At 39.8% G+C, this 11,561-nt stretch overlaps 1 long non-coding RNA gene across 1 annotated transcript; it reads right to left on the minus strand.

Annotated features, from left to right (window-relative positions):
- Window positions 1-8,691: 8,691 nt before the first annotated feature.
- Window positions 8,692-9,226, minus strand: LOC149267282 (uncharacterized). The gene is made up of 2 exons (XR_016253072.1): window positions 8,958-9,226; window positions 8,692-8,830 (listed from the first exon to the last, which is right to left on the minus strand). It is a non-coding gene; the product is annotated as an uncharacterized LOC149267282 (long non-coding RNA).
- Between the last annotated feature and the right edge of the window lie 2,335 nt (window positions 9,227-11,561).

Below are 11,561 nucleotides of genomic sequence, written 5' to 3' on the forward strand. Positions count from 1 at the left end.
ACTTCCCTCTGATATATGTCCATGGTGGATGAACCAATTGATGGGACCTCTTTTTGTGTCAGCCATTCATCAAAAGTGTCACACTTTTCTTTTTGTGTCAGACATTAAAAAAAAGTGTCACTTTTCAAAGAGTAAAGTTGTGGCTAATTCACGCACCATCAATGATGGTGCCTAAAAGTTCCTCTCCTACTCGGGCAGCACTGCCCTTCTGGTCAATAAGTTGCCTCTCCACATATTTGGCTCCTCTCCAACTCTGCCTCTCCACCTATTTGGCTCCTCTCCAACTCTAGAGGATTCTTCGGGACTTAAAAGGAGAACCTACCTTCCATGACGTGATTCCTCTCATGACTACTCCAACCCTCAACGACCATTGACTCGATTTTTTCTTCATATTTTACTCTCCCTGGACAAAGAGAAATCGCATAGTCTAACGAGGCGGAGGAGTTGCCCCGAAAGTTAATAAAATTCCAGTTATATTTAGAGAAAATTCGGCAAGGATTTTTGTAAATCCAAGTTATTGTTGTTAAATTTCAAAATTTTAGGTGTCGTAGATGTTTTTGATGGTGCTGAATCCATTTCCACCATCAAAAACACGATTCAAACACTGCCTCTACAAGATTTCTTGAAATTCTTTTGCCCAGGTTTTGGCCACTTTTGACCATCTGGAAAATTCCTTTGCCTCGTTAGATGACTCCAAGAGAAATGAACTTTATTAATGACAGGTTTAACTTAGGGTTTTTGAATCTAGACACTCCTCAATTTCAAAATTCACATTTTTTTCCAAAACACCAAAAAAGTACACAAATTTAAGAAGACTAAAATCTAACCATTCCACAACATAATGACATTTTACATCACTAACCTTCCACTTTACATCATCAGTAACCTTCCATATAGGAGAATGTAGGCTCTTGTGTAAAAATAGAGGTCTTTAATAAAAAATTACATTGGAAAACAAAGGACAATAATCAGAAAATTGCATAGAGAGTAATCGCCCCAACATCTACTTTACATCATCAGTAACCTTCCATATAGGAGAATGTAGGCTCTTGTGTAAAAATAGAGGTCTTTAATAAAAAATTACATTGGAAAACAAAGGACAATAATCAGAAAATTGCATAGAGAGTAATCGCCCCAACATCTAGAAAAAGTATTTAGATTTTAAAATGACCTGACCATTGCAAAATGTTATGTTCAAATAACTGGAAGAAGATCCAATCAAGCTGTGAGTAGCATCCTTTGACAATGGATTTGCTTCACCATTTTGGGTCTGATAGATATGGGAAATAGATATATAGTTAAACTCTGTGATTAGGGACCTTGTTTTGAGTTTCCAGGTGGCAAGGGATAGAGAATTCAAGAAAGCTCTTTCATTTGCCCATTCAATGACAGTTTTAGAGTCTCCAAATATACTTAGTGTCCTTAGACTGAGCCAGATAGCACAATGCAGAACACCCTAGAGTGTAAGTAGCTCAGCACGAGGGTTGGAGCGAGTGCCACAGTGCCAATGGAAATGGAAAGTGTGTTGGCCCTAAGTGAATGGCCATGCCACAACCACGAAGACCAAAAGAAGAAGCCCCATCAAAGAAACCAACAGGAAACTTAGCCCATATGTTGCGGGGAGGAGGACACATGGGGATGGGAGATGATGAGGATGAAAACCCCTGCTAGTAATTCAGATTTTGCAACTGGTCTGCCAAATATCATGCTTCACTTGCCCCATATGAAGGTGTTTATGATCCATTATTCAACAGCCAAGGCAGGAAATAACGTCTGAACGATCCCAATCTGCAGGAAAGTCGATCAAGTGAAGTAGCCACGTCCAAACCGAAGTTGCAAAAGGACACTGGATAAAGAGGTGATAGACATCCTCACCATGTGATTGGCAGAGGAAACATTTTCCCGGACCGTTGAAGCCTCTCTTACATGGGATTTCCCATGTTAGAATCCGGTTATGAACCACCCGTTAAGAAAAACACTTTAGTTTTAATGGGAAATTCCATTTCCAAGACCGAGCAAGCCAAGTGTGTAACAAATTTTGTTTAGGAAATTGGGAAATTGACTGATATGCCTCATTAACTATGACTTTTCCCTGTTGTGATCCACCAAACCAGATTAGACTGTCTTTTTTGGGAGAGAGAAAAATCCCGGAGAGTTTCAAATTGGTAATGTATGACTTCCATTTCAGGATAAGAAGGTTTGGCAACCCAATATCATTTAGAAGAGGAAAGTGATGCATTCGCAATATCTTTGACCACACAAAAACCTTGATTATGCAAGAATGTAATGAGAGTTGGGGATAATAGGTGAGTACCTATCATTCCAGCAAGCGAGTCCAATCCAATCGTTGGGATAGAACCCGAGCCAACATCCCATCTTAGATTTCCAAAAAACCAGTGCTTGGTCGAGAGAAGACTGCACCATGAAAGAGATATGTTACGTGTGTCCAAAGCACCATATCGTAGCCAGCTAATAAAATCCTTGTTCTGGAGGTATTTAGTTGTGATAACATGGTGCCAGAGACCAGCATTACTCATTCGCTCTAGAAATGTTTTTGCAGCAGATCCATATTATTATAAGCGGTTGTGTCTTTAAGACCCCAACCTCCTTGATTAACAAGAAAATTAAGCAGTTCCAGGCTAGCCAGGTAGAGTTTATGATCGGTTTTGGGCAATTTATATATATGCATCCCATAGATTGGAATATTGTTGAGGACGAATTTGATTAAAATGAGTCGACCTGCCAACAAAATCCATTTGCGAGATCATTGGTTGACCCCTTATCACTTTTGAGAATGAACCATTCCCAGTCCAAATTGTTGTATCCATTCAACTTCAAATAGAACCCTAGGTATTTAAAACCCTCGTCCAAATGGATTATATTAACCCCAAACAAATTGTGATCTCCAAAGACTTTTCCACCTCAAGCTCGCTTGTAATCAGATTGGATTTCGACTAGTTCATGAATAGTCTTGAAGCAAGCCCAAAATCATGAATAATGTCAAAGACCAACTTCCATTTTGTAGGGTCGGACTTCCCTATCGCCAATAAATCATCCACAAACATTAGATGGGATAGGGGGACCACTTTTGCAATAAAGCAACCTGTAAGAAGACCTCTATAGCGAGCATGAGTAAATATTCTTCTGAGACCATCTATAATGATGAAAAACATAAGAGGAGATAGAGCGCAACCATGTTGAAGTTCTATGGAGGTTGAAAAGAAGTCTGTGGGATATCCATTGATGATGATAGAAAAGCAGGAAGTTTTGATACAATATTTAATCCATTTAATCATTGCATTACCGGGACCAATCTTATGCAAGATCGTCCACTGGAGTTCCCAATCAACACAGTCAAAAGATTTTATTAAATCAATCTTCATAAGACAGGCATCCAAATGTTGAGTTTTGATGAAGTGTATACATTCTTGAGAAATAGCTACAACATCATGGATCTGACGGTGCTCTAAGAAACCAAATTGTTCAAGAGAGATATACTTGGACAAGAAAGGGTTTTAGTCGATTGGCAATGGTTTTTTATATTAGTTTGTAGATGATATTGCAAAAAGAGATGGGACAATAGTAAAAAAAGAGGTTGGTTTATCAACCTTCGGGATAAGGGAGATGAATGTGGCATTTGTAACACCAGAGACCCAACCAAGATTTCTGGATTCTTCAACCATTTCAGTGAGCTCTTCAATCATAGTGTCCTGGAAGTGTAGAAAATGTTCTATGGTCCATCCATCTGAACCAGGACTTTTACCTCTGGCTAGTTCTATTAGTATAGGTACGACTTCGTCCCTTGTAACAAGGGGCTCCATTTGTTTATTTTCCTCCACTTCAGGCGAAAAGGGGAAAAATGCATATTGTTCCAACTATTTGCTGAAAGAGACATGGTCCTTAGAGAAATATATGGGGCTAAAGTAGCTTAGAGCCTCCCCTTCTATGCCTTTTTGTGATGTGATTTGTGCGCCAGAGTCTAATTCGATGCTCTAGATCGAACTTTTTTATTGTCTCCAAGATACCTAGTTATGGAAGAATTTGTTGTTTCTTTCCTCTGCCTCTACCTAAATAATTCAGCTCTTTGTTGGAGAGATTCTGCATAGCGAAGTAGAATTTGTGATCTACGACGTTCCAATTTTAGTATCTCGAGCGTACTAGATTCTGAGAGGTATGTTGGGTCTCTTGGGTCCTCCAGTGATTTTATCTGCTTATCAATAGATATTAATTCCTTAATCAGATTCTGCTTTTTGTGTCGAACCCAACTTTTGACCTTTTCCTCAAGCATTCTCAGCTAATGATTGATTTTTTCCACTTTCCTAGAACCAGAGACATCAAGAGGTGTCTGCCAGACATAGTGTACTAGATCAATAACATCTGGCTCCTTTAGCCAAAAATGATTAAATTTAAAAGAAGGAGCCTTGTGATTGTTAATTCCAATCCAATTCATCAATATGGGGAAGTGGTTAGATATTTTGGTTGGAATGATCCATGATTTCAAGTCCTTAAATTTGCGGAGAGTGGATTCTTGAACATAAAAACGGTCTAGGCGCTTTGCTATGCCATGCTTCCCGCATAGGCTATTTCTCCATGTAGGGCTAATGGGAGCGGGTTTGATATCCTTGAGGCATTTCTGCTTGAATAGTTCCTTAAAGTAGACCCCCAGCAGATCTAGTCGACTAAGGAAGCCCCATCTTTTGGTGGGATCAGTGGAGAAGTTAAAATCCCCTTCTAAGATTAATAGGTCAAGATCAAGTAAACCATTGTAGTCAACCATATTCCAAAACTCCTTTCTGTTGAAATAGGGAGCATATATGTTGATAATATGAAGACGTGTTTGTGTGCAACGCCGAACTCCAGATATTAGAAGGCCCGCAGAGGAATTTTAAGCCTTCAATTTGTTTAATCTGGATTCCACATTGCAGCCAGACCCCCAGATAAATCGGTGGCGCTGATTGCACAAACATGCCATTTAGGAAAAATATGGAACATATGACCCCATGTTTTTCCCCTGCTGGACATAGTTTCTTGTAGGAGTACTATCTTCGGGTTGAGAATGTCAATGATACTCTTCAAGGATCATCTTTTGTGGGTCGATCCCATACCCTAAACATTTAGGGACATAATAGACATTAGGGAAGGTCAAATTCAGGTCACTCAGTTCTAAGGACCCGAGACTTGGGGAGATTCACATCCAGGAAGCCAACACGAAAGGAGGAAGGGACGATATTGGGGGCCTGGCTTTCAGAGGATTCTTGAAAATAATGCAGGAGGTTAGATGGGACGAGGGGATAATTTGATACTTTTTATATTTTATCCCATTTTTCCTGTGTGTGGTAACATTTTTGCATTTAGAAGAGCAAGTGAGGGCATCTTCGACTTCAAAGAAGTATTTTTTTATAATCAGGGGTTCCATGGTGTTTTGTGACTCTTTTGTAAGAACCTCCAGCTCCACATATTCAGAGAAAGGGGAGAACGCTCGGCCTGATGGAGCCCCAAATTTAATGGGGGAGGAGTAATATGGATCTGCAGACGATTAGGTTATAAGCGGGGGAGCAAGGGTCTTGGACGAATGATTTAATAATTCCAACAATGGTTGGGAAGTTGCAAGGGAGGATGATTTACTTACAGGGTTGATATATGGAGAGGGTGAGGATCGTCGAGGCACCTTATGAGAGGTTTGACAGGGCTCATTATCCAAGGGTTTGTAATCTTGGATCGCATTAATTTGTTGAGGGGAAATCATATTTTGAGTGTCATTGTCGATATGAGGAGAGTGTGGGGTTAGATTATATAGCCTGGCATGAAGAATAGCGTTGTGTGCCTTAAAAGTTGCTCGTCTCCCTATTGTAGAGGAGAAAATTGGTGGTCGAGAATGCCTACAATATTTATCAAGGCAACCAGTCATGAGGTGTCACGTCCCATGGAAACAAAGGCATCGAAAAGGGAATTCCCAATAATCATTGACTTTTTTTCTGCGAGCATGGTCCCCAGTAAAGGTCAATTTCTGCTGGGAGACCCCCTGTTAACGACCTTTCAAACAAGACCCACATAGTATGTTTGATCGTTCTTCCAAGGCTGCCTTCATCAAGGTAGTAAAATTTTCCTATAGTGTTTACAATGTTTGTTATTGCTTTCCTGGTCCATAATTCCAAAGGAAAACTAGGGAGTTTAACCCATAAAATATTCCGTCCCGGCATCTCAGCGACTGGGTCAAAACCAAATTTCTGTTGTTGGCGGTATAAATATCCATGTCCTTTGACCCAAGGACTGTCAACAATTCGATCCGCATCCTCAGGAGAAAGGAAATGGAATGCATACCATTTGTTTTGTAGTGCATAGATGTGTGGGCAGTGTTTTAGAATGGGAACCCACCTGATTTCCTTCCATTTTCTCATTTGTACGCCATTTAGTCCATAGAATACCTAACGACCAACCAGTTCTTGGGATTTTAATTTGAGTGGTTCCTCCCAGTGTCCCTCCACCTCGAGGACTAGACCTCGAGTCTGTGGAGCCACTTTGATTGCGTTATTTTTCCTGTGTCCTACAGGCTTTCATGAGAGAGGACACTCTATTTTGGGGGGGATCGAGTAGGGATATCTGCTTTCAGTCCAGTGTTTTGGAGCGAAAGTATTGTTCCTCTACTTGTACCGTAATTTCTATCATCTAATTAGCCTCCGAGGAGTAGGGTCGGTATAGGAGATCTTCCATGGAGAGGCTAAGAAGATGGTCAGATGTTGAGGCATTCAAAAGAATTGGAAAATCAAACCCCGTATCAGATGCCTAGTATAGTAGGACCAATCTGGGGAGTCCAGGGAGCTCCACTATCGCTTAGGCGTTTGCTCACAAGCCATTCAACTATAGGGCCCGCAATGGGATGGTTCTTCACTGGGTGTGCGGCCATTGGACACCAAAAGGATTTGTTGGGTCCACAGAATTAGTGCCAGGTGTAGTCGAGACTATGGTCTAGTCAAGAATTTATTTGTTGTCAAAACCACTCACTAGATTAGCTAACAAACCACCTGACAAAAACTTTGACAGAATCTGAAAAGAGATCCAATTGAGAAAGGAAATTGTTGGCAGAATGTGGGATGGAAAGTTTTACAGATTGTCAGACCCTCAAAAATCCCCAGATTCGCATTATTCTTAGAATATGTCAAAACACATCAGACTGGGGCCAATCCCCCAGGGAATTTGTCACCGACGACTCTCCACTTTTGAACCAAATCCAGTTGATTATGGATGTTCCATGAAATGGAGAGGCACCAAGTGTGAGAAGAGGGATGTATTATTTTTCTTTGCAGTCATATCAATGGTCTACTTCTTAATGCGCCAAGTGCTGGTAGCTGAGATATTGATCCCGATTTACCAACCTCCACCTATCTTATTAATGCAAAGAATTTGAATTTGCGGAGATAATCCCCTGTCGAAGCACCCGACCAAGGGTCGAAACTCTGGGCATCATCTCTGATAAAAATTCTAGTTTCACAGGACAAAAATTTGCAAATTGTTCTTAATATCCTTCAATTTGATTTTCTACATACCAGGCGCAAAAATGACACTAGCGAAGGTTGATCCATATCCAACAAAATCGACAGTTCCAACCAATGCATTCTTTGATAATTTCGTCATGGTTGATGAGCAAATCCTCCCCCCAAGTGTAAAAGATTTTGTGGATATGTTTTCTTTGATATGTATTAAAATTATCATGTAGGCTTACGGGCATGCACCTTGCGTGCTTTGGAGATTTCCATAGTGATATTTAGCACAATTAAGAATGCAGCAATAATAAATCGCATAGACAACAAAGAGTCAATGTTATGAAGGAAATCCATAATGTATTTCCTGATATACTAATCCACTTGAGAGAGTTTTCTGTAAGCCCAAACCTGTGTTTATCTAGAAGGGAAGTCAAAGGCAGATTTATCCACCATTACAGAGATTAATCCACTCACTGTGAAACATCCATCTCCTAGCACATGGATGCATTGCTTTCTCCTCGCACTATTAGTAGTCAGTTACTGAATGCTATAATAGAGCCTCGAGGGCGACACATCCACATACCACCCTTGCCACTAGATCAACCGGTCCACACACATGATTTAAACTTGCAGAATCACTGTCTTACCCTCTCAGCGCTCATCAACAATCAGCAACAGTTATCATACTACCGTTCTGTATGGCTCTGGGTTGTCACATGCCTCCGCAAACTCATCTTCTTCTGCAACGACATATTCTTCTGTGCCTTTCGCTCACACTGCTCAATTTCTAACTTGACTTTTTCACTGAGAAAAAAACAACAATGTTTTCATTAAAAAATGAAGTTACATTCATCCAAGATATACACCCTAAAAACCCTGCAATAACGACTAGACAGACCAATTAATTCAGAAAGCATGTATATCTGATGAAGCCCAGGCCACTCCCAGGCTGCTCCTACCAGGATCCTTCTCATATTTGTCCTTGACAAAATACCTCTCATTTAATTCTTAATCAAATCTCTATTTTAAGACATTTTCAACCACTGGTAATGCAGAAACTGATCCTTCGATTTTGTTCTCTTGGACCTTCAATAGATAATGACCGTTGTTGTCAAAACATATATACTCAAACAACACATTCCTGCCACAAACTAATATCTCTTCGCAAAGCTGCACTCAGCTTGCAATTTCATGCAAACTGATAAAGATATCACACTGATGAAATACAAGCCAGAGGCAAAAGAAATCCATATTACAGGAGAGGAGGCAGAATACAAGCAGTTCTCCATTTTCACAAATTCAAACTATCGGGAAAGAAAGATCCACACGGATCTGCACTGCCAGAAGCCCTGTACATACTACAATATTTATCCGAATATAAATAATCTGTGCTAACTACCCCAGTATTAATCAAATGCAATGACATCCTTGCAAAATGAAATGCCTTGGTTACTGGTGTTACATGAGCATAATCACCTGGACGTTTGTAGACAGAATTAGTGCAAGTGCTCAGCTTATACCGTAAAATTATGCTGATAATACCAAGTTGTGCTTCCTTGCATGTTCAGGTATAATTCGCTGGACTAGTTCAGGAGAAGCTCCTTTCAACTCTTGAGGCTTGAAGTTAAACAAAGGGGCAACGACCGACCATTAGGCAAGCGTGTATTGGGTCCCGTAACTCATTGAAAAAAAAGATGTGCACAAGCCTCCACAGCAGTGCAACGCAGATTTGGGGAATACTGGAGCAGCCTCGGATATAGCAGATACACAATATCTATATCTATACACAATATAGATATATATAACTAAGTTATATATGCACACGCAACATATATATATCTTGTTATATAGACCACGGGATTTCTTACCTCCTCTTGCACCGTTGATATCGCGCTGGTTAAAGTCTGGACTCTCTGCTCGTCCATACAAATTCGGTCAACATATCCATAACTAAAGCAATACCATTGCATCACACACAATTCGGATTTGTTATACTACGGTTTCTTCAACATTCCAGCGCTCTAATTCGAACTCAACGCATCAATACAATTGTTAATTGAAGACTGTGCCTACCTGCGTTAATTTGCCCATGTCTGGCGCTTCAACATTTGCAATGATTGCCAATTGGGTTGTTACAATGCGGTGCTTCTGGTTTGTAACCATCGTTCCGCCTTTACCTTTCAATTGCTGGACCGTGCCTGCGCTGTCAATATATGTTAAATCACCATCTCTTTTGAATGCTAGCAATGGAACAGCAATTTTACTTGCAGTGTATGAAATAGATGACCGATTCACCGAAACATCATAAACTCCACTTCAGTCGGCCCAGATTCGATTTTAACGCATTAAACAAATAGCAATTTCTGCTATTGAACGCACTTAGACTCACAGAATTTTACCATAGAGATTCACACAATCAGCAGATTCAAAATACTCCTTTTATTTAGAGTATTAACGCCTTTTATGCATAACGATTTGGATGCAGAGTGTTAACGCCTTTCACAACGCACAACGAATAGCAATTCTGCTATGGACCCCTCAAGATTTCAAAAGCTTGACACTGCGGACTTGTAATGTATTAAAATGCCAGCGCCCTTTACTTTTCATTTTCTATTAATCAAATACAGACCAATCCTAACTCATGCACAGATAACAACATAAATCGATCTCGCTTTTACTACAGGTTTCCTTAGGTCAACCTTCCCAACAATCGATACTTCAATCACATATATACAGTTAACCAGAATTAACTATAACTTCCACACCCAATCACCAAATGTGTATATATATAATCTGAACTCAAAACAAGATTACTTACAAACTTTGCTTGGCCTCATATTCCAGATTGATGGCCCTTACAATTTCTTAAGGCTTACAGCCTTGGTTGTTCCAAACCAGCTCTCTACTCCTCTCCTATTCTCAATCTCCTTTTCTCTCAAAACCTCTCCTATTTATGCAATTAAAAAAATCATTTAATTAAATGCTCAATCCCTTCAATTCCTCAACAAACCCCTAAATCTCTTAATATCCCTAAAGGATAGGTTTTTATCCCTAAAGGATAGGTTTTTATCCCTAAAATCCTTCAATTTATTAAATTCCCTCATATCCTTTTATTAATAAAAAGATATTTACAAAAATCCTCACCTTCTCCTATTTTATTCAAATTAATTAATAAAATATTAAAAATCCTCACACCCCATATTTACAAATTAATATTATCATACCCCATATTTACAAATGGAGAAAAAGGGTCTTGATGCTCCTGCATCAGACTCCCCATGTAAGAAAATTCATGACCACCTGGTCATAATTCTGGATAATTATTTCCTCCTGGATCCCAAATTTTATTTTCCTTGCTTGTCAATTGCTTTACTACTGTTGCTAGCTGCTGTTGTCCTCCAGGCTTCCATATTTTGTGTTGTAGTGCTCCACTTGCTCTGCTCTTGCAATCTTTCGCTGTCTTTCTCTTGTTGTCTTTCCTTTTCTTTCTTGCTACTGCTGGTTTCTTCCGGAATTCTTTCATCATCAGTCTTCTGATACTTTCAATCTCTCGGTCCAATAAATCTCCCGACTGTTGAATTCTTGCTGTCTGCTGAGCTAAGACGGCTTGCTCAGTTTGTATTGTCACTCGCTGACTTCTTGCTTCTTTGCTTGTTTCTGTTCTGACTTGTTCAGTCTTCACTGCCACCCAATCATCCATGCCCTCTTGTTTTCTAGAACAGAAAACTTCTTCTTCCTTCATTTGACTTCTCAATTGAGTCAAATGTTCTGCAACAATACCTGCATTCACAAAACACTTGTTAGAATAAAAATCAGAAGGCATTAGTGCCTTGTCCTCCTTTGCCAGCACTTCAGTATGCTGTTCTGAATTCTCCTCCACCATCAGCACATCACTATGCTGATTCTCTTTGCCCAAAGAATCCTCTGAAGAATTCTCAAGACTGTCAACCAGTCTTTCTCCCACATCATACTCCGAATTTTTCAACAAATATTCTAGCAATGCAATTTCCATGTAGCATTGCTGAAGCATAACATCACCATCACTTACAGTCCCTGCATTCATACACAACTTGTCAGTTT

The sequence above is a fragment of the Pinus tabuliformis genome, chromosome 6, assembly GCF_031772625.1.
Source record: "Pinus tabuliformis cultivar Carrire ecotype Pingquan chromosome 6, CPIR1, whole genome shotgun sequence".
NCBI classification, from domain to species: Eukaryota; Viridiplantae; Streptophyta; class Pinopsida; order Pinales; family Pinaceae; genus Pinus; species Pinus tabuliformis.